This window comes from Nuphar pumila, chromosome 12 (genome assembly GCF_984573655.1).
Source record: "Nuphar pumila chromosome 12, dmNupPumi1.hap1.1, whole genome shotgun sequence".
NCBI lineage: Eukaryota > Viridiplantae > Streptophyta > Magnoliopsida > Nymphaeales > Nymphaeaceae > Nuphar > Nuphar pumila.
In genome coordinates this window covers 33,452,747-33,477,089 of record NC_143260.1, presented here as the reverse complement: position 1 = coordinate 33,477,089, position 24,343 = coordinate 33,452,747, and the positions used below count along the sequence as shown (strand labels likewise).

Below are 24,343 nucleotides of genomic sequence, written 5' to 3'. Positions count from 1 at the left end.
AAACTAAACTTGATATCTGGCCGGGCTCAGCTCGAACTAGGGATGGCAGTGGACCGGGGGGCAGGGTGGGAGATGCCCCGTCTCAAAATCCTACCCTTCATCTTCGCACGGGTCTTGATTTTAACCTCCATCTCTGTTTCATGTCCTCCATCCCCAGTCCAAACGGGGCGAGGCAGGGTGGGGTGCCGTTTTCCCTCAGTCTACTGTCTTCCCTAAAGAAGGATTGGGGATGGGGCGGGGCGAGGCAAGGCGGGGATTGGAGACGAGGACGGGGCGGGCGGAAAAAAGCGTAAGTCCATCCCCACACGGGTTTTGATTTTAACCTTCATCCCCGCCTCCATCTACCATCCAAACGAGGCGGGGCGGGGCCGGGCTTCTTTTCTCTGATCCACTGCCATCCCTAGCTTGTCCTTGAGCAAGATTAGCCCAACATGAGCTAGATCATGAAAAAAAATCTATATATTTAAGGAGGGCGAAACGTGAGTTTTAAACCCTAAACATCTAAGTCACGTTGTTGTACTGACTTACGTAACATATATTACACTTAAAATACTGATATTTTTATTTACATATTTAAGCTAAACAAGCTGCTTGTGGCTCGGATCACCGGTTATAAAACAAGTCAGAAGCTGTTTTGGTTTATTTACCAGCCCTGAGCTCCAACACAACATAACTAAATAGGTGTCAATGGGTCGGGTTTGATTCAACCCAGGTGGAGCGAGACTCAAAGTAGATTTGAAATGACCTGGACTCGGGTTTAATCGGACCCACCATAAGAGAAACCATACCCGGATCTTATATGGACTACATGAACCAAACCCCGGACCATACCCAGTAAAATAATATTTTTTATCATTTTTACATTGAAAATTTGTGAATCTTAATAGGAACTCAGGTTGGACTCGGGTCTGGTATAAAATTTCACAAACCATACCAGGCCCCATGTATTAATCAGACCCTTCGGATTGACCCGGATTCTAATCCGTATAGGGTTCGGTACGGGTCGGGTCCGGGTCAAACCCGACCCGTTGACACCCCCTCCAAATAAAGTGTAAATATGGAAAAGGGAGTTGATCGAGAAATTTCAATCTCTTTATCATGATTAGGTGGGATCTAACGTTCCCTCTCACCGAGGACAAACGCAATTTTTGCATCAAAATCTCAACATCACTTCCCAAATTAGAAAAAAAAAAGAAATAATACGAACCCAAATTTCTTATCCCTTGGTCTCCCTCTTGATCATCATCACGTAACCCCAAAAATAGCCTTCCCCCTTATCAGAAAAGAGGCATGGAAGAAGTTCTGCGGCCACCGGAATCCTTGTTCCCCACAAGAATTCCGGCGACTTGCTAGCATAAGAATTCGATCAGCCTCCCTATCCCGATCGAATGACGCAAAAGAGATGCCCATGCGACGTCCCAATCTGCCACGAATCTCTGTAGCAGCTCCGGCTAGAATACACACTCCAGAGGAAGCCGAAAGAAGATAGCAGCAGAAGAAAAAAACCATTGATTTTCGGCCTCTCTCTCCAATCCGATCGCTACCCGTTTCACAACTCGCAAAACCCACATCTCGTAATCCCCCGAAACCCTAGCGAGCCTCGCCGATTGATGAGCGATGGGGATCGGACGGCGGGTGTTGCTCGAGCCGGGTCATCCGACGGACGGGAGCAGTCAGCAGCAGCAGCAGCCGCGCGGGCCTTACGCCAGCGAGGCGAGCTTCGACACCAACATGGTGATCATCCTGGCGGCGCTCCTCTGCGCGCTCGTCTTCGCCCTCGGCCTCAACTCCATCGTCCGGTGCGCCCGGCGGGCGGCGCCGGACTCCGTTGGCGGTGGGAACCCGGCGACAGGGCTGAAGAAGAGGGCCCTCCGGGCGATTCCGGTGACAGAATACTCCAGGGCGAACATTCCGGCGACGGACTGCCCCATCTGCCTGGGGGAGTTCGCTGAAGGGGAGAAGGTCCGAGTCCTCCCCAAGTGCAACCACGGCTTCCATGTCCGCTGCATCGACACGTGGCTCGGGTCCCACTCCTCCTGCCCCACCTGCCGGAACTCCCTCCTCTCTCCCACCGCCGCCGGCGGTAGACCTGCCGCAGACCGGACGGAGCAGGTGATCGCCATCGTCGTTGCGCCGCCGGCTCTGTAACAACTCGGCTGGAGCTTCCCCTGTTTGCACCAAGTTCTGGTGGGCTCTCTCTTTTTTCTAATATGTTTTTAATTAAAAATCTTTGTGGTATTTGAGGTGTATAAATATACGGGTATCGTACAGATGGGCGTATGTGAAGCAGGCCAATGCTCATTTTGTTCCTTCTGTTTGGTTTAATCTGTTGTTGCTCTCTCTCTCTCTCTCTCTCTCTCTCTCTCTCTCTCTCTCTCTCTCTATATATATATATATATATATATATATATTGGTAAAAGTGAAGAAGGGAAGAAATATCTTGGTTGTCCTTTTTTTTTCATTTTCTATTTTTTTCTTTGATTTTTGTGCTACACTGGGGTAGAGGCTTACAGAGAGTTGTTGCATTGATGATTGGTGGTCTAATAAATGAACATAGAGGGTCATCTGTCCTGCTTTCTACTAACCAAATTAAACCTTTTTCCTTTTTATATGCTTTTCTGTTTTTAGATTTTCAGGAAATGAAATTATATTGTTTTTATGTTTATCTTTCTTCCCCGCATTGGTACCAACTTTTCATCTTTGCTTGATACCATGAAAATAGAACGTTGAACAGGTACAGAAATGTGTTTGGAAAACCAGCAATATTAGGTTTTGAACCAAAGGGAGAGTTTGATGTGTATGCAAACTTGTTTAGCATTACTCTTTGGCGTAAGCATAGAGTGTGAACCAGGGTATGCTTCATTGGTGATTTAGTGATGACACCAACGGCTCTTTTGGTGCACAAAACAAAAAAAAAGGGAAATTTTGAATTTATGCACCAACAGACGGGACAGTGTAGAGTGATATTTTCAAAGGCCGTGCTTGACTCAATGACTCGGCAAGTCACAGTTTTTTATTTAATTTATTAAAAACAAATGATAAACATATATTTTATAAATACAAAATCATTTTTCAAAGAGGATATATATATATATATATATATATATATATATATATATATATATATTAGTGTGTGTGTGGTGTTGGTGGTGGGGACACACCCATGCCCCATTGGAGCTTGATCCGAAGCCTTCATCCTCAGCACCCTCACAACTACCTCACAATGATGAATGCATCTGCATTAAGTAAGCAAAAAATGCACGCAACTATATGTTTTTTAGAAGTGTTCTAGGACATAAACGGTTTACTCTCTCTCTCTATATATATATATATATATTGGTGGATGTGTACGTCATTTTGCGCATTACCATCCCCGATCTTCAGCGCTTTCTGTTGACCTGAAACAGATCTAGCTTGGTTTTTGTTTCTTTTGTTTTTAGTTTTTGTTTCTGTGCTCTTGGCCTGTCAGAAGCCCTGTTTTGCGTTGCCGTCCGGTTCAATGTTTGTTGACCTTTTTTGGTAATGTTGATTTCTCTCTTTCTTTATATATATATATATATATATATATATATATATATATATATATATATATATATAGAGAGAGAGAGAGAGAGAGAGAGAGAGAGAGAGTCATCCATGTATTGCATCTCCTGTCTACTCTTCTGTTTTACAATTTCTGTAGTTGCTGCTGCCTTCTTTTCTTTTGGGCAGTTTCGTATCATGCACACCTCGTGAATGGTTGATGTTGCATTCGAAAGTTTGCATTTGGGACTCTGCTATCACAAGTGCACCGTGCACAGTTTCTCTTTTACTTCCTGCATGTGCACGTGATGTGGAAATTTGGATCATGAAAAGCTAATGGTCTTGATTTATCACCTTTTCGCTAGATTTGTCTCTGCATGAAATGTGGGCTGCAACCAAAAGGGGCTCGGCTTCTCTGGTAGGAGCAGCTAGTGCATGTCACTGATTCAAAACCCAATGGTACAGTTGTATAACTGGTAGGAGTCTGCTTAACCCCAGCTTGCCTTTCAAAAAAAAATGTGGGCCGTGTTTCCCTGGGATTCTCTAGCAACCCTGCTATTAGTTAGGGCTGGTAAATAAGCTGAACAAACCAAACATGAGGTGTTCAAGCTTGGTTCCTTTTTGTGGCAAGTCTAGCTAAACTGGAGCCCATGAAACAAATTACATTGTTTCAAAGGTGAAAGTAATAGAATTCGAACTGTAGATCTATTGAGCAGAGGTCAAGCTGGCTTCTTTACAAAGAAAATGCATTGTTTCAGACCAGGAGGCAATAAGATTTTAACTTTAAACCTATTGCTTGCAAGCCAAAACGCTTTAACTATTTATTCTACATTATGCTATTTGATATAAATATCTCTAAACTATATTCATTACTGCTTCAAAGCCTGTATGAGTCAAGCTAAACCGGATACTTGTTCATGTTTGGCTTGCCAAGCCTATTTTACTAGTTCAAACGAGCTTTGTATAAGCCAAGCGCTTGCTAATCAACCATGAGCAGCTCATTTTGTTTCCCAGTCATGTCATGTCTGAAATATCAAAAACTTTTTGTATTCAACCCTAGACCTTGCCTATCAGGGACTACACACAGCTTTGACCTTGCGGCAAAGGACGACCCCTGTGAGCTTCGAACTCGTGATGTCCCATCAATCTAGGAATGTTTACAAGTAACCCCTACCAAATCGATTATCTTGAGACACAAGGGGTTTGGGAATGTGGGATGGGGCCTAGACCGTTTGACGGGCAGTGTAGGCTCAAATCCCATGGGCGTCACTCCCTGTGTAAGTCAAAGCTTGGCGACTCCATGGGGTCGAGGGATAAGCCATCGGAGTTTTACGCCGACATGGACATAGACCGTAAGTATGACACGCTGAGCCAACACAGCTAGGTCTCTGCGCCTGAGGCGGTTTCTCCGAGTAAAAAAAATCGATTATCTTGGCCAAGATGGCATGACTTCAAAATTCAACCATGACACATCAACCTATTGGGATACAGTGGTTAGTTGAAAAGTTGCAGCTATGGGCATATATTGTATGCATAAATATATTTGCATCTTGTCTTGTTTTATATTGAATCAAGTTAACTTGCTGCTTGCAGATTAGACTTAGGAAACCCTAATTTCGTCATTGATACCAAAATGACAAAGAGGTTGATACACTGGTGTTGACATAACTTATATATTAATTTTTCTTAGATCGAGCACTAAGAATATTTTTTGTAATCATACAATCATTTTAGGTTGAATTTGGTAGTAGGTGTCGGAGAGAACTCCAACTTCCAAGTAGAGTGTATAGTGTGTGGACCCCTTGTAGTCCCTTTCTTTATTCTATTTGTTTCTAATAATGGATGTTGGAGTTTAGAGAAATAAAGATGTTGTCATTTCCCTAGATACCCCTTGGTTTGAGCAGCCTGATAGATTCCCACATCAAGGGGGGTAATTGGGAATTCCCACTTGTAATTAGGGGCATAGTGACAAATATCACGATCGAGATTAATGAAAATCTAGTGATAATATTGCGAGAAATTGCCTAGTTGCAAGATTTATAAAAAAACATAAATACCACGATTTAAACATGATATTTATTTTTTAAACGGTTATTTATCGTGAAAAAACCATGCATTTTTATTTTTATTTTTATTTTTATATAATTTTTGTTAATATTTTCTTATAAAAATATTTTTTATATTTTAAATTTATTTTTTTATTGTCGAGATTCTGTTCAAAATGCAAGATTTATGAAAAAAAATCATTTTCTCACAAGTTTTTGAAAAATGAGATTTTACCGAAAAAATTGTTTGTCACTATGATTAGGGGTGGCCATCAGCCCAATCCGATTAGGGCTCTACAAGCCCAACTCAGTTATACTCGGGCTCGGGCTGTTATGTCCGGCCTAGTTAATGGGTTGGGCCTGTCGGACCCTGTGTAAATTACACAAGGGCTTGGCCTAATTTGAGTCCGATTATCTAATTGAACTGATCCCGGTCCATTACAGGCCGGGTACCCAACAGCCAGCCGGGCATTTGGCCTGATGGCCCCTAATTGTAATTAGGGGTGGCAATCGGGTCGGGTTGGCGGGTCGGGTTGGCGGGTTGGCGTGTCAGCATACCTCAACCCGAACCCGACCTGTTTATTAAACGGGTCGGCTGTGGCAAACATGAACCCGACCCGTTTAATAAACGGGTAACCCAACACGACCCGCCAACCCATTTAATAAATGGGTTGGGTCGGGTAAACGGGTTTTCAGGTTCGCGGGTCAGGTTGGCGGGTTGACGGATCGGGTTGGCGGGTTGACCCACCCGCCTAACCCGTTTATTAAATGGGTCAGCCGGGTTGGCGGGTTGGCATACCCCCAACCCGAACCCGACCTGTTTAATAAACGGGTTACGCGGGTTGACCCGTTTATTAAACGGGTTGGGTTAAGCCCAACCCGAACCCGCCTAAGAGGCGGGTTGGCAGGTCGGGTTGGCGGGTCGTGTCAGAAATTGCCACCCCTAATTGTAATGTCATCAAGTGCTCTCAAACAATAACATTGCAGGCAGGCACAAGAAACTTCAGTGTTTTTTTAACTAAGATAAACCGGCTCAGGCACAGAGACCTAGCCACACTGGCTCAGCCTGCCATACTTACGGTTTTTGTCTATGTTGACATAAAATTTTGAGGGCTTACCTCTCGACCCCAGGAAGTCGCCAAGCTTCGACTTACGTAGGGGGGTGACACCCATGGGATTTGAACCTAGACTGCCAGTCAAAGGAAACTTAAGTTTGAAAGTAAGGAAAAGTTTTGAGAAGTAAAACACAATTACGGTGATTAGAACCGAGTGTTTGTGTAATTATTATCAATAGAAAGTAAATGTATTTGATTTCAAAAAAAAGCTTGAATTTTTATAGCATTGTTTTTGTTATTTCATTATGATTTTCTTACCCCATAAGTAATAAAAGAAAGGAAAGGGTCTTTTCCCTCTGAGTAGGCGAAGAGAGTGGATCTTTTAACACCATGGTCGTTTAGCCACATAATCTAATCTTATGAGCTATAGTTTATATATATATATAGTGTAATATATAAAAATAATAATGCATAAAATATATGCAAAAAGTGAAGGATGAATGAAAAATATACATACAAAATATGAACTATTAAATGTAATATATAAAAAATATATATTTTAAGTGTAATATATAAAAATATATATTTCATGTATAAATAACATGGAATGTTTTTACATGATCCAGCTTCTGTTCGGCTCGTTTCATTCAGGGACAAGCTGAGCTCGGCTAAACACGAACATGAGCCGAGCCACGAGCTCAATCGACCGGTAAAAGAGCCGAGCCACGAGCTCAATCGACCGGTAAAAGAGCCGAGCCCGATTATGCTCGGCTAATTTACCAGCCCTATGAGTAACCTACAAAAATCCGCCAACTTGTCATCTATTGACAAAAAGTTGCCGGATGTTTCAGTTATCACATCTAACTACCTACTTTTGTAAGCTATGTTTCAAAGACCTGCTTAATCCTAAAATCAGTCAGCTGACCTTTGTTTAGTAAAGATAGTGACGAACAACCAACGAAGTGGTATCCCATGTGGTAAGCAGAGCCTTGTGCCAAGCTGAAGGCCCAGGTTCGAATCCTGGGCCATATGGGGCTTAAGAGATATCTGGTAGGGGTCTGCCTAACCCCAGCTTGTCTTTAAAAAAAAAAAAAAGATAGTGACTAACATGTCCTCATTATTGATTTGTTTTGTTTAATAAAAACAATAAGATGGCATAAAATGATGTTAAATAAAAAGGCAAAAATGCCATTTGTTATAGTTTTTTGAAATGCATTCAATTATGCTAGATGATTAAATGCAATGACGCAAATGTGATGCAACTTTTTTGTAAATTATACTCAACAATTTTTTTCTTCTTTTTTGATAGGCAAGCTGGGTGATGGACCCTATGGGATTTGAACCCAAGACTTCTCAGTTATGATAGTGTGATCCAACCATTAAGCTATCTCATTCGACCACGAAGAGCTTACAAGCAAGATATATTCAAGAATTGATAAAGTAAGATGCATGTTCCTTTTGGCCACCAACTCGTTAGTTGTTTTATCATGTCCAGCCAAAAATCCAAATTAGGGTGGGCACACACACACACACATATATATATATGCCCTGTACATTTAGGCTCGGCCCAACCCGATCCATCCTGATTAGGCCCACGAGCCTAATGGACGGGCCATGAGCCAGGGTTTTCTCAACAGGCTGGCCTGAACCGGGCTTTTGGCCCAGCCGGTCATTAACAGGCTGAGCCATCCCGTTGCCGGCCCCTAATCGTTATCTATATAGGGGTGATCATACATAGAATGACCATGGTTCGAAACTTAGGGGGACATCCCTGCTACAAGGTCGAAGTTGGGTGTGAGAGGGGAGAGGGGGACCTCAAGGGTTTTACTAACCATAGGCCTACGATGCATGGTCGGTGATAGGAGACTTTTTATTTAGTTTAGCAAAAAAACAAAACTAGATCATTATTATCCATAGGCCCAAAACTCCTTTGGCATCTGCATATCTTCAGGGCATGTTTGGGCATCACATGAATGGTGGCAAAGTTCATGAACCATATTACTTCTACTGATTTTGAACATAACAAAGTTCATGAACTCTATTGATTCAATGAATCTACTTTGGAGGCCATAAACTTGGTCATGTCTCAAAGAAAGCCTAGACTTACCCAGTTTTGGTTGACATTTTTTCTTGGTTTTTTTTTTTATAAAAGGTGAAGAACCCACCATAGGGATGCAAACGGTCGGGTTTGGGAAGGGACACTTGCAAATTTTGGCTGTTTCGAACCCGAACCGTTCCAATTCCCCAGTGTATTTTAGGATCCAAAACTTGACCAGTTTGCATCCCTACCCACCAGGGCCAAACCCTAATCGGTTCCATCCTATAGTGGACCTGCCCCACAATACTGATTCATATTTTATATCCTTTGAACCTTTGACGAGAACCGAGTCACTTAGTGAGTCCATCCCCTACAAAGTAAGCCCTAGGTGAGATCACTGAAACCAAACCCTTACATAGCCCACCAGTTAAAGGCACCTGAACACCCAGTGGGAGTTAAACCTAGAATAGAGGGGTCAGCACCTTCTTCCCAGACCTGCTACCACCCGAGTGACACAAACCAGTATGATTCATGTTTGTCATAGGTTTGATCTTAGGGAAAATCAAACTTGTGGGGGGGGGGCGGCTTTCGGGTATGGATATATCTTGTGGTACATCAATGAACCTTAGGTGTTTAGAAGCATGCCCATGTATCTCAAGCAAATTTTTACATGCCCTAAGCTGGTTGGATCTCCATCCACTAATACTTGAAAAGTTTTTTGTGTGCCTAGTGTATAGAACCCACTTGTGGGTCACAACCTATAGATTCATTTTTGAGTTGTATGACACAACTTGTTCTTTATGTGAGGCAGCCTACGCTTATAAGGACAGGTAAACTTGAACTTTTTTAGATTCTAGAACATGTAAAGATGCTCATAAAAGTTGTTTCAAAAAGTTGGAGCTTCTACATCACACTAGGGTTGGGTGACTAACAACTGCTACCACCAAGAGGGTTTTCATCATGCTTCTTGACCTCAAGTCCTTTGCCAATTAAAATTAAACACTACAAATCATGACAAGTCTGTGCCTGCCTTTTATTATTTGGAAAATTTCCATTTTTTTTTTGACAAAAAAAAAAGTTGAAGAACAGATGATGATGTAAATGGCACTAATTTTTAGTACAATATCATAAATGCTGGCAAACTAAAAATATAACAAACATGACCAATTTACTGTTTCCTTGACAATCTTGCTCTTTTGTTTGGTCCAAGTCATGGTATAACCAATTTTTATCAAGAACAGATGATGATGTAAATGGCACTAATTTTTAGTACAATATCATATGGCAAACTAAAAAATATAACAAACATGACCAATTTACTGTTTTCTTGACAGTCTTGCACTTTTGTTTGAACGAAATCATGGTACCTAATTTTTATTACCACGAGACAACTTACACAAGTGGTTTGATCAAGGTGCCCATTTTTTTCAGAAGCCAAAAGGTAAAATCATGAAGAAGAAATCAATTGGCTAGATTTGTCATATTTTGGGTCGTTTGGCCATGTTTTGTCATTTTTTTTTTCAACCAAAACACGTCTAAAAAAAGTGTCATTTTATGTCTTGTCAGTTTCAAAAATGAGCCTGAATTTCCTGATGTGAGCCGTTGCTTTCCTGGAAACTGCCAAACAAAGGCTTACCTTTATTATTATCTATTTTCTCATGTTAAATCTCAAGTTAAATTACAATAATAACCTTCACAATATAACTATTTTCTTTTATGAGGATGAAAACATGAAAAAATTAACACCTCTTACAATGATGGATGTTAATTTGAGGCTCTTATTTGACAGCCGGCAGAAACCTGCAGCATATGTTAAGAATTTCCAAAAGCTGAGGCAAATTTTTGGAATTATAAGCAAAAGTTTGACAGCTAACTAGATTTTTTTCCATCATATTTAGTTTCTTATGTTTTTTTCGACAGAGAAAGATGGGTTTAGTCCGCCCCTACCAGTTATACAAATATAGCATTGGGATTCGAACTTGCAACATCCCAACACAAGGTGACATTTGCGGAGCATTGTTCTTGTCGCCAAGCAATGTTGGTTGGCCCACCAACCGGATAACCCTTGTGCTCGTTTGCTTCTTGCTAATTATGGGGTTCCTGCTCTTATCCTGGTTCGTCTGGGAACCCGGGGTTTGACGCTCTCGCACTTGCGTAAATTGTAGTTGAGAGCTTTAGCCGACTTTAGAGACCATTTTGAGGACTCCGAAAATTTTGGTCAGTGATTGCAGTGGGCGCTGGCGCCAAAGCGGAGAGTTTCTCACCAAAAAAGTCTATAGATCGTTGCTCCCCCCAGGGGCTGATTGGTTGCCCGAGGATGTGCTTTGGGCCAAGGGTCCTTCTTCTCATTCTCGAGTCCTGGCTTGGTTAATTTTGCACGATAGGATCCAGACCCACAATAATTTAAAGAAGTGGGGCATTCAGCTCTCGAGTTGGTGTGTGCTTTGTCAAGCTGCAGAAGAATTTGCGTTTCACTTGTTCTGGTCTTGCCCAATATTTGTAGAACTCTTTAGCAGGACCTAGAGGCATCCAAAAGTATTTGTTAAGGAGGAGTCTTTTGCGCTATATCTGATCTTGGGCCCAGTTTGTATTAGGCGCAGCATGAGGTGGAGGTTCATCTGGCGAACGTGGTTGCTTACTTCTTGGTGGTTTGTTTGGATGGCACGAAACGATGCTCATTTTCGTCAAATTCCAGTTAACATTCAAAACCTGGTGCATAAAATCTTGGTAGATGTTTATGCAATCTTGCGTATGCATTTTAGTGATCTTCCGCTCCCTCCTGCTTACGCTACCTCTCTTTTGCCGCAATCTGGGCAAGCAGTTCCGACGTGAGCCTGTTTTATCTGTTTGATGTTTTTTTCTCTTCTGCTTTCTTTATTTGTTTTGACTTTGCTCTTGTTCAGTTCATGGGTTCAACATTTTGTTGATCTTCGTGAGTGATAATGTTGAATCTCTCTCTCTCTCTCTCTCTCTCTCTCTCTCTCTCTATATATATATATATATATATATATATATATATATATATATATGAGTTTGAGTCCCTTAGAACTCAAATCCAAGAGAAATCCTCGAATTTCAAAAAAGAAAAAAAGGTTGTATTAGGAAATTCAGAAACTACTCTCTCTCTCTCTCTCTCTCTCTCTCTCTCTCTATATATATATATATATATATATATATATATATATATATATATATATATATATATGAGTTTGAGCCCTTGGATCTAAAATCCAGGAGAAATCTTCGAATTTCAAAAAAGAAAAAAGGCTGTATCAAGAAATTCAGAAACTAACCTCTCTCTCTCTCTGGATGAGTTTGAGTCCCTTGGATCTCAAATCCAAGAGAAATCCTCGAATTTCAAAAAAGAAAAAATGGCTGTACCAGGAAATTCAGAAACTAACCTCTCTCTCAAGGAAAAAATAACCTAACCCACCTTCCCCTTTACCTTGGTAATTGTTGAGAGCTCGAAACCATGAAAACATTTTATATCTGAGAAGTTGGAGAAGCACGTTTCCGACATCATCACACACCGTAATCTCATAATGGTTAACATCATCAACGTCTACTCTCCAAAAATAAAAAGAAAAAAAATTATCTTCGTCAGCAACATTTAGTCACACAAGGGGGTTAGCTACCTTATGCATAGACATCATACTTCAAGAAGTAATTGACTTTTGTAAAAAGATTACATAAAATTATTTAGCTACACATGCTAGTCCTTGCACACACACCCATATATATATATATATATATATATATATATATATATATATATATATATATATATATATATATATATATATATTGAGAGAGAGAGATTAATGGGTAAGTGCAAAATGATGTACTAAATGAGTTTTTCAGAGTTTTTTTATTTTATTTTTAAATTCTGACCTTACAGATTGATTTGATAGGGATCAGAAGTATTCGATTCTGACACATGGAAGAGTTTTTATAAAGTTTGAAAAAATCAACGGTAAAAAATCTTTGTAAAATTTTTTAGGCTCCAAATATCATTTTTTTCATCAAAAACACATAACCCAGGTGTGGATTCCTCATAAATCGACCATGCCTAACACATGGGTCAGAACTGCGAAAAAAAATTAAAGGGCAACAAAAACCCATTTTAGCACATAGCATTTAGCACCTATCAATTTTGCACCTACTCATTTTATTATTATTATTATTATTATTATTATTATTATTATTATTATTATTATGGGGATGGACGTAGTCTTTTTTCATTAGGTCCCGTTAGGACCTTATAAAAATAGTACTTTCAAGTTTTTTTTTGTTTGATTTGAACTATTAATTAGGTGTGTTTATCATTGTTTACTTAATGGAGAATATGTATTTGATTAAGATTTTTTATACTCATATGTGTATTTTAAAGAGATAATTAAATAAACCAATGGTTGATATTGTACTAAAATATGATAAAACAATTTACATTTTATATCAAATCAATTTTAAAAAAATCTTGTTTTTTAGTAAATAAGCAATGATAAACAGATCTAACTGTTCAGATCAAACAGAAATTACTTAAAAGTATGACTTTTATAAGGTTCTAATGGAACCTAATAAAAAAATAGAACCTTATAAAAAAAAGGGGTAGGATCAACCTTCTCTCTCTCTCTCTCTCTCTCTCTCTCTCTCTCTCTCTCTCTATATATATATATATATATATATATATATATATATATATATATATATATATATATATATATATATATATATATATATATATATATATATATGTGTGTGTGTGTGTGTGTGTGTCTGTGTTGCCCTCTTACCCACAGGTTTTAATCATGAATCCTAGGAAACCCGCTAGATCAAGTTGCTTCAACATAGAAATCCCATTTTTCCTATGGTAAAATTTTAGTAAATTGTACGTCCTTGACTTTTAATTATTATTAGAAACTATCCAAATATCATAATCGACAGTTGGGCTTTTTTTCACTAATTGTGCACTTACCTACCTTCATGTCCACTGTATCATTAGCGTCATTACCAATTACTGTTGCCTATATATTATTTAGTTTCTTCTTTCATTGTGGCAATCATCATCATCATCGACTATCACATTCTCATGAATGTAAACATCGACTCATTGTGGCGTAACCTCTTTTTTGTTTTCTATAATGACCAACTGTTTCCCTTAATTCAACTTTAAAATGTTGAACTGAAGTAGCTTAGAGGATCAACTTTAAGGGCGGGTTTGGAAGAGAGAAAAATGTAGGAAAAGTGATGCAAAATAAAAAAATTTATACAGATTTTTCAACCCTTCCAAACCAGAGAAACTTTTTTTGCCGTGACAGTTTTTCTAAAAAGTATATTTTCTGATAGGAAACATTCCTCCATGGGGGTGGTGGAGGATTGTTTTGTACCAAAACAAAATGTATTTTTACACTCCCCACCACTCATCTCACCACCATCATTCATCTCACCACCACCCACCATCTCACCACCATCATCCATCTCACCACCACCCACCACCACCATCTTTCTCTTCTCTTTCTCATTTTTTCACATTTTATCACTATGCTTTTCTCGTTCTACATAAACAAGTGAAAAACTTTCTTTTGGAGAATTTCTCGTATCAAAAACTCTCATAGGCAAAACTTTCTTTTCCTATGAGAGTTTTTCTCTCTTCCAAACATGCCCTAAGTTTGGTTTGTTAGAAGCCAGTGCGACTAGGTTTCTGATCCCGAGAGTGGCATCCCCATCCATCATGAAAAAGTTTAGTTTGTTAAGGCACATGTGAATTTGATTTAGGGTGATAGGAATAGAATCACAAGAGGCTCCTTGTGGTTCCGATTGGTAAATGAGAAAATGACACTCATTTGCAAAGTCTTTCATTGTGTATGCTTGCTTAGCCAATGTCAATGAGATTCATTCTTCCATTTGCATTGAAAGTTCAAATTTGATTTAACATTATTAAACATGCCCTAGTGTATAATTGGGGGTAATGCTTGCTACCCTCTCCCTAAGGAACCTCTTAGCTAGAGATTGTAAATTTTTTATTTTTTTCCCTTTTTGCACATTGGATCTCTCGTATGTGATCAACATATTTGGTTTAGTAGAAACTGGCCCTTGGACCATGTTTTAATTTTTCTAGAGGTTGAAAACTCAAAATATTAAATATAATTTAAGGATCGAGTCCTATTTTGATCATCTTGAACACATCTATGGGATTTGATTTGGTCAAAACAACTTTGAGTTCCAAATAAGGGATTCCTTTCCCACAAGGGTAACCAATACTTTCCTGCATGTAATAACAATGTTAGGCTGCTTTTTATTGCCTTGAATTTGATATTTACTAATGGGCCAGCTTTTGGCCCGGTTCTTAATGGGCTTGGGTTTGAAGAGAAGCCCATGGCATGGCTCATTGGCCCAACGGGCCAATGCGAAGCGGGCTGGGTCTGCTCGGGCCCGGCCTCACCCAATCTTAAAATTCTTAAATTCTTGACTGAAATTATGGGTTAATGAAAAATAGTAAATTTTCATGCAACTAATTAAGTAAATAGTAATAATTAACAAATTGCAAGTTCTCATGCAACTAATTAGTTAAATAATAATAGTTATCTAAGTAATAGTTAAGTTTTAAAACTTTAATATTATTAAAAAAACTAATAAATAACTCACGTCAGGCCGGCTTGAGCCCGGCCCACGTATATAACAGGCCGGGTTTCGGCCTGGTACCTAACGGGCCCTGGCCTAAAATCATGGATCAAACCCGGCCCATGACTTGGCTCATCGGGCTGCCCGGCCGGTTGCCCACCCCTAATTATGGTTAGAATAATGTTGATTATTTTATTTTTTATAGAAGAAGCCGGAGTTAGGCTGACCCTACCAGTTATACAACCATATACCATTGGGATTCGAACTTGCAGATGTGCACTAACTGCTCCTGCAATGTTGATTATTTACTCAACTTAGATGGTGTCAAGGACATTTGGAGTCTCATCTGTAGTGACAGTTTTTCTGTTAGATACAGTAATAGTGACAATTATTCCATAATTTTGATGTTGAAAATAAGATTTTTGAGATTCACACTAATAGTTAGTTTCTGGGCGAAGTAGGAAGTTTATTTTATAGTTATTTGAATCTAAATTGTGGGTCTAAGAGTTAGAATTGCTCCTATGATACGTGTATGATACTAGGCATAGTTAGGGGCTGGCCCGAACCCGATCTGTGACCTGCAAGAGCTCGAGAAGCCAGATAATGGTTAGGGCCTCCAAAATCCTGACCCGGTTACTATCAGGTCGGGCTAGACCCGACATTATTCTGGCTCAGGTTTGTGGAGTCTGCCCATTACCTGCCGAAATTGCTGGATCAGATTGGGTCGAACCCGAAAGAAACAGCTCCAACTCACTTGAATAGTGAAAGATATTCTCCCTATTTATAGTTTGTGGAGAGGGTTTACTTCTCTTCTTTGATCGACGTGGGACCTCCAACCACCGTGGGTGTCGGTCGCATGGCCAGCGGAGTGATTTGTAAGGGTTCTGAGATGAAGGCATCGGATCAAACCTCACTGGCACACGGGTGTGTCCGTAGCTTTCAAAGGTGGGTCACTTATGGAGGATCTAGGCATTATGAAATCCAACTTGATCGGATTTAACCTAATCAGATTTGGAGTTGTATCGAAAAGCATAGAACCGAATCCTGATTCAACTAGTTGAAATTCGGGTTTTAATCAGATTCGGATTCAGATTTCAATAAAAATTAAAACCAAATCTGATTCAGAATTTTAATTGGATTTGCATTTGGCTACTGAATCCAACTAATTGGATTCAGATTATGGGTCGGATATCGGGTTACATCTGACCCACTGACATCCCTACCAAAGCGTGATTCTCAGTGTGACCGTTGACTGTTGGAATTCTTGGATGATTTGAATCTCGAATAGGGTGTAGCACGAATTTAGGGCTGTCAATGGGTTGGATACATCTGACCCATTTGAATGGACCTGAACACCAATAGTCAGGTTCGGGTTGCGAAAACGAGAACCCAAACCCAACCCACCATTCAGTTTAGCAAGTACTTTTATTGGAACAACATTGTGGAATTGGGATCAAGTGCAATCTCATTGCACAAATACAATGTGCTGTTGATGTAGGAGCGGAGTAGAAGAACCAAGTCCATTTAGATTCATTTTTATATTTAAGATTTTATTTAGTTTGTATTTGAATATTGGGTCATCTAATTAGGGATGGAAGTGGACCGGGAGGAAACGGGGCCCTGCCCCGCCTAGCCCCGTTTGGACCGGGGATGGAGGACATGAAATGGAGATGGGGGTTAAAATCAAAACCCGTATAGGGATGGAGGCGGGGATGAACTTATGCTTTCCCCCACCCCACCCTGTCCCGGTCCCGATCCCCGTCCTGTCTCGCCCCGCCCCATCCTCATCCTTCTTTAAAGATGGCAATGGACCGAGAAAAAACGGGACCTGCCTCGTCTTGCCCCATTTGGACAGGGGATGGAGGCAGGGCTGCAGATTAAAATCAAAACCCATGCAGGGATGGAGGCGGGGACAGAGGGCAGGATTTTGAGATGGGGCGGGGGTGGAGACCTTGTCCCCCACCCCTACCCCGGTCCACTGCCATCCCTACATCTAATTAAGAAGTTCATCAAGATATAAACTTATCCTAATTACAGTTAGGTAGTTTATTTTGATTATGATTATGAACTCATCTATAAAAAGATGAAAGTTTAGGATTCATCAAAGTTGATAAAAGATAAATTTCAGTTCTTTTAAATTTCTCAACTCCTTGCTTACGACAAAAGCTATGAAAATGAACCAGACAACACATACTTGACCTCTACCAATTGAGGCTTTTTCCCTCTTCTCTTAGGGGGTGTTTGGGTGCACCCACTTACCCAGATAAATGGGATAATCTGGGAAATAGCATTGTCATCTATAATAGAAGATCTTACCTTTTCCCATTCATCTAGATAAGTGGTTGCATCCAAACACCACCTTACTAGGTCAAGTCAAGGACTAGAATTTGAGCATTGTCTCGCAGCCAGACTTGGACCTAGGCTTTGGCAATTTTCCAAAGGGTATGGATGGTGGATGGGTCCATACCGAGCCCGTCCCGGACCTATTTTACCGTAATAGTGACTATATCTCTTTGAAATTTATTTTTATTTTATAAAGAGGAGGCATTTTATTGAGCTCCAACAATCACAAAATTGATTGATTAATATTGTTTCAATGGTAAAGATTGGGAACCCTCTACCCCCAATCAACGATCACACATTCCATATCTTAAATTGGATTACTTTCAGATTCGGATCAGCTTTTCAAGTCAGATCTAGAGTTGATCCAAATCAAAATCTGACCTGATTGCATTTTTGTTACATGTTTTTGTTCTTTTTTTTTTTTTCAAATCCAGTATTTTGGATTTGGATTCAACTTTTCCTACTCGGATCTGATTCAAATCCGGATCCGAATTCAGACTTTACATTTCAGATTCGGATTTGGATCTGGCAAGTTCAGACCTGAAATCCATATTGGGAGTCTCCAAAAAGTTTTCTTCTCTCAAAAGCATTTTTAAAAAAGACCCACAAAAACCAAGAAACTGAAAATAACTCCAATAATTCATGTTAACAGCACAAATAAAAAACTGTCAATATTTTGAAAATATCAAAGATAATTTTGTAATATTCTGTTTTGCAAAATCTTGGTCAAAGTATAACTGTATTTTTCTTGCTGTTGGAGATGTTTGTGACCAAAGAATCAGTATATTCTTGGTCTAAAAAAGCAGGCGCCTATTTAATACAAACTTTTTTTTTTACTTGGAGAAACAGCCACACAGGCTCAGATACCTAGCCGCACTGGCTCAGCCAGCCATACTTATGGTCACTGTCCATGTCAGCATAAAACTTGACTTACACTGGGGTGACACTCATAGGATTCGAACCTAGACTACCCATCAAATGGTCTAGGCCCCATCCCACTACGCGGAACCCCTTGGGTCTGCTAGTTAATACAGTTGCATAAAGAAGGTTTAGGGTCAACATATCTATAAAAAAAAATGAGATAAACCAGGATAAGATGTCTAAGATTCTAACTCATGATCTCAGCTTTATCTCATTTTTTATGTATAAGTTAGTCCATCCATAAAAAGCATGTTTTATATAAATAAAAAAATGGTTTTCCTTTCCTCATCAAAATCTCATATATGTGGTGACATCACCCATGTTACAACAGCCTTTGACTTCTTGGTCAAAGCTGAAATTTCCAAGTGATGGATGTAAATGGGTCAGACTCACTTTGAATATAGGCATTGCTGAATTAGACTTGGTCTAGCTTAATCAGATTTGGATTTGGGTTCAGATTCAGACGAACTATATAATACCAGAGTCAGATCATTCTGGGCGTGTTAAACAAACTGATCTTGGGGGTGCCTTTAAATTGTGGGCTTCATAAGGGTTTAGGTGCAGGTTGACCTCACCCAGGGTTTATCTTGTAGGACAGTGGCCCATTAAGCGATCAGGTTTTTCAATTTCTAAATCCAACTCCAAATCCAATTAAGTAACATCAAATAATAATGCTTAGATCCAAACCGAATCCGACCCGTTCACTTTTCAACCTAGCCGGGTCCTAGGTCCAAGTCTTTGGCAGTCCAACCTTAACTTAATCTGCCTTTTCAATTTTTCTTTTTCCTTCAATCTTTGACCCTCAATTTGCCTGAAAAAAAAAAAGGTTTAAAAGACTTCGCGAATTCAAGGACTAAAATGATACGCAATTCCAAAAATGACCAACTTTAGCCTTTGAATTTACTGAAACATCACAACCATTTAGAGCAAAAAATTCGTTGAATTTCTTACAGATTCGTGGGCATTATCGTCCTTTAAATAAAATAAGGTCCAATCCCGTCTTTGACCAAAAGTTAATATTCGGCAATTTTCGAGAAGCCAGAATTTTTTTTTTTTTTTGTTCTTCGTCAGCCGAAGAATCCCATTAATAACAAACAGGAAGTGCTGTTACAGTGGGACCCACATAACTTTGACGAGCGATGGTATCCGTTGATTTCGGTGGGCCCCTGGCTAACGTACGGCTGAGTATCTGGTCAAAACCCCCATCAGCTCCTTTCTTTGAATGGAACTAAAACATTTATTTCGTGTGTGGACATTTTTACTAAATAATCTGGTTCCAGCCTGTGACGGCATCCTAGCCATACTGACGAAAATGCCCCCCAACCTTACAAGAACTCACTCATTGTAACCTAAATCAGATCCATTAGGGCTTGTTTGACGGTGCGTCCTCCTCATCGCGCGGGAGGCCCTTGCCATCAAACAAAGGACACGGAGAACGCGCTCAACATCTCAAGAATGGTAAATCACCGTTCCACCCCTGTTATGAAAAAAAAAAAAGATATAAAAAAAACGCTCGTTAAAAGAAAAAAATCGAGGAAGATGGGGGTCCTCTCTCTTGCAGCCGAGTGATGAGGCCACTAGCAAGGCACCCTGGTCTCTCTCTCTCTCTCTCTCTCTCTCTCTCTCTCTCTCTCTCTCTCTCTCTCTCTCTCTCGTGTAACGGTTGGGTGACAAGACAAGGGTGTCGTCCCAGTGCCGGTGGCCTCCCCACCGACGACGACACTCTAGTTTCTCTCTCCTTATTCTTCTCTTTGATTAAGGCTTTGATTAGGGTTTTAGAGTTTTGATTAAAGCTTTGTTCTTTCATAGAGCTTTGATTTGGGTTTTTTTATTTGATTAAAGTTTTTTTTTATTTTCTAGTTAATTTGATTAGGGCTCTTCTTTGATTTCGTTAGTTTTTTTTCTTTGATTTTTATTTGATTAGGGTTTTGAATCAAATTTCTTAAATTAAGGCATTTTGTAGTTAATTTTATAGGTTTTTTATTTGAATTTCTTTGATTACGGCTTTGGATCAAATTTTTTAAATTAAGGTTTTTATAGTTAATTTGATTGTAGTTTTTTTTTCTTGTATTAGGGCTTTGAATCAATTTTTTTAAATTAAAGCTTTTTGTAGTTAATTTGATTAGAGCTTTTCTTGTATTTAATTAGGGTTTTTTTTCTTTGATTAGGTTTTGAATTAGGATTTGTTATTTAATTTTATGGTTTATTTTTTTATTGTTTAAGGTTTTTTGGTTTATTTGTGATTTATTTTCTTGTATTTTAAGGTTTTATGATTTAATAGAGATTGATAATTTGATTTTTATAATTAATTTGATTTTAGAATTTGATATTTTTGTGGTAAACTTTCATAATTAAATGTAATATGATATTGATTAAAGCATTTATACAACCAAAAATATCAATTCATATTTTTCTCAAATTACTCATGTTTCAAATATTTTTTAGTTTTTAGATCCAATCTGAAATCTATATACGGGGCTAAAATCCATAATAAACATGTTCAAACACTCGTATGGTTGCACGGATTGAGTAGTACAATCCAAAACAAAGATATTTGACCCATTGTCCATGTTGGTCGCACAACGGATCTAACAAACATTAGACATAAGGAACACAACTTCTGTGAACAAGCCACCAAATGTTGTATAGAACAGACATGTGTTCTGTTTGTTTTGTTCTTTCGTTCTGTCAAATCTTGGATAAGCCATCAAACAAGCCCTTAATAACCAGATCTGAACCTGGTATCGAATTTTACATTCGAATTGAAGCTTGAATCTCTTGTATTCTAGACTTATTCTTATCCATGAGCCAATCCAATAATATTTTGGTGATCATATGATGAGAATTTTTAACATGTAGTGGTAGTGAAAAGATCGAGTCATTAGGCCCAAAACTGGAATTCCAGTATAAACCTCCACAGGTGTGTGGGGGTGAAGCTCCTACACTAAAGTATCAATCTATTTAGTTTTGTAATTTTTTCTTTTGTGTCAGTTAGAGTTTTATGCTTTTCATATATATATATATATATATATATATATATATATATATATATATATATATATATATATATATATATATAGATAGAGAGAGAGAGAGAGAGAGAGAGAGAGTCGTATCCAGAGTTAGGCATGAGTTTCGAGTGTATTAGGGATTAGGGTTTTGAAAGCTTTTTATCTCATTTCTATATTTTCTAGCATCCTTCTAGTGAATTTTTGTTGTTCTTTTCACGTAGTCTCGAGTGCCTAACCATACCAATCTCATGTCCTCTATCGTTTTGTTTCTTTCTAAATTGTGGTTTGCTTCATTTTTTCTTGTGGTTTACATAACAATGAGTATGATAAAATAGAGATGGGAAAAACAATAATGCTTATTTCTTTGAATATGAGTACATAAAGCTTCTTCATGCGGTGTGTATATATAACTTCTGGCTATGGTATAGGATATGTGTTATCAGGAGTACATAATGGGTCGATATTCTACAGAGTTCCAAATGTATGTTGTTGGTTAAGAGTTAGAGGTAAATGGTAACTCGGTATCGGTTATCCGATAAAGAGTTTGTTACCACTAGGAGATAACATGATGACTCACGATAGAGTTATCGTGTTAGCTAATACGCCTCCTCAGGTTGGAGAATATAGATCGAGCATGCCCAACTTGGTCTTCAAAAGTGATAGGTGTGCACTACCCAAGGCTTTGGTGAAAATATCAGCACACTGGGAGTGGGACAGAACGAACTGAGTATTAATGAGCCCGCTTTGGATTTTCTCCCAAATAAGGTGACAGACAACTTCAATGTGATTGGTGTCTTCATGATAGATAAGATTGGATGCAATATGCAAATCGGCTTGATTATCGCAAAAAATATCATGGGTTGAGGATGAGGGATGCTGAAATCATGGATTAATGATTTGATCCAAATAAGCTCACACGTGGTAAGGGCCATGGAATGCTATTCGGCCTCTGCAGAAGAGTGAGAGAGGGTTGACTATTTCTTAGACTTTCAGAAAATTGGACTCAAGCCGAGCATGATGCAATATCCAGAGGTAGACCGACGAGACGAGTGATGAGGCAGGAGGCCCAATCTGAGTCAGAATATCCAAGAACAATCATTGGGCCGGATGTATTCATTAGGATGTCATGACCGAGAGTGCCTTTGAGAAGTGTGTGATTGACTGGACAAATGAATTAAGAGATGCACGGCATAAATGATGTCAAGATGAGTAATAGTGAGATAGATTAATCTAGCTACCAATAACTCGGTGAAACATATTTGGATCTTCCAGGATCGAACCATCAATACTATTGAACTTTGAATTTTGCTCCATGGGAAAGGAGCATGGCTTAGAACCATTGTATCCCATGTCGTCCAGGATATCTAAAGCATACTTGCGTTGAGAAAGAAAATTTTTTTATTTGGAGCGAGCTACTTCAATGCCTAAGAAATATTTGAGAATGTCAAGATCTTTAAAGCAAAAATCTCTATGGATATTCTCTTTGAGGGCACAAATGTGATCGAGAGTGTTACCTGCAATAATGATATCATCGACATAGATCAAGAGGAATAAGTGAGAACTAGCCTCGATTTTAAAAAATAAAGAATAGTCAGCCTTAGACTGAATGAAACTAATTCCTTGTAAATAGGAGGAGAGCTTGGCAAACAGTTTCACGAGTAATGTTTGAGACCATAAAGAGACTTGTGTAGTCAGCAAACTGAAGGTGCCCCCTAACGAGAAAATCTAGGAATATGCCACATGTAAACTTCCTCATCAAGATCGCCATGGAGAAAGGCATTGTTGGCATCGACTTGAAAGAGGTGCCAACGACGAATAGAGGCAATGGCAAGAAGGCAGCGAACAATGACCATCTTGGCAACAAGGGCAAAAGTCTCATGATAATTGAGGCCTTTTATTTGAGTGTACCCTTTGGCAACCAGGCGGGCTTTATATCGTTCAATGGATCCATCAGACCGAAATTTAATTTTATAGACTCACTTGCAATCAATGGGATGCTTACCTTTAGGTAGAGTTGTCACTGTTCAGGTGTAGTTCTCCTCAAGTGTTCAGATTTCAACAGACATGGCGCCACGCCAATGTTGATGTTTCATGGCTTGAGAGAAGGTCATGGGTTCGAAGGCTGCAGTGATGCCGGCTAAGAAGGTGTGGTGGGAAGGAGAGAAGTGGTGATAGGTAAGGTGATGGTGTAGAGAATGATGAGTGTTGGAAGCTATGTCACTTGAAGCTTCTAACAGGAGCATGGGGGTTGCAAAGTAACACTTATAATCCTTGAGGTAAGAAGATGGTTGACGAGGGTGATCAGAGCGGCGAGAAGGAAGGGTATGGGTGATGGGTAGAAGAGGTGAGTTGGACGACGATATGAGAGGACTTAGGGGGGGAGACTCAACGACAGGAGGTTGCGGATCAGATTCTTGGAATTCGAAAATGGGTATGGGTATGACATTGGTAACATCAAAGGGCGGAGTCGAATGATTGTGGAAGGGGAAAACGGTTTCATAAAATTTTACATCTCTGCTCACGAAAATCTTTTGAGATTCGATGTCATATGCTTTATAACCAACTTGACCGTATGAGTATTCAACAAAGATACATGGTTTGGCCCGTGTGTCAAATTTGTGGTTGTGGTGGATGTTGAAGGCATAACATAAACAATAGAATATACAGAGATGGGCATAATTAGGCGATTTGTTGTATAATACCTCATAAAAAAATTTACCCATCAATGGTTTGGAAGGAAGGTGATTAATGAAGTATGTGGCAATAAGAACACATTTTCTCCAAAAC

At 39.3% G+C, this 24,343-nt stretch overlaps 1 pseudogene across 1 annotated transcript; it reads left to right on the top strand.

Annotated features, from left to right (window-relative positions):
- Positions 1 to 1,150: 1,150 nt before the first annotated feature.
- On the top strand, positions 1,151 to 2,340 carry LOC149820613 (RING-H2 finger protein ATL74 pseudogene; annotated as a pseudogene). Its single transcript, XR_016426665.1, has one exon. The product of XR_016426665.1 is annotated as an RING-H2 finger protein ATL74 pseudogene (transcript).
- The last annotated feature ends 22,003 nt before the right edge of the window (positions 2,341 to 24,343 follow it).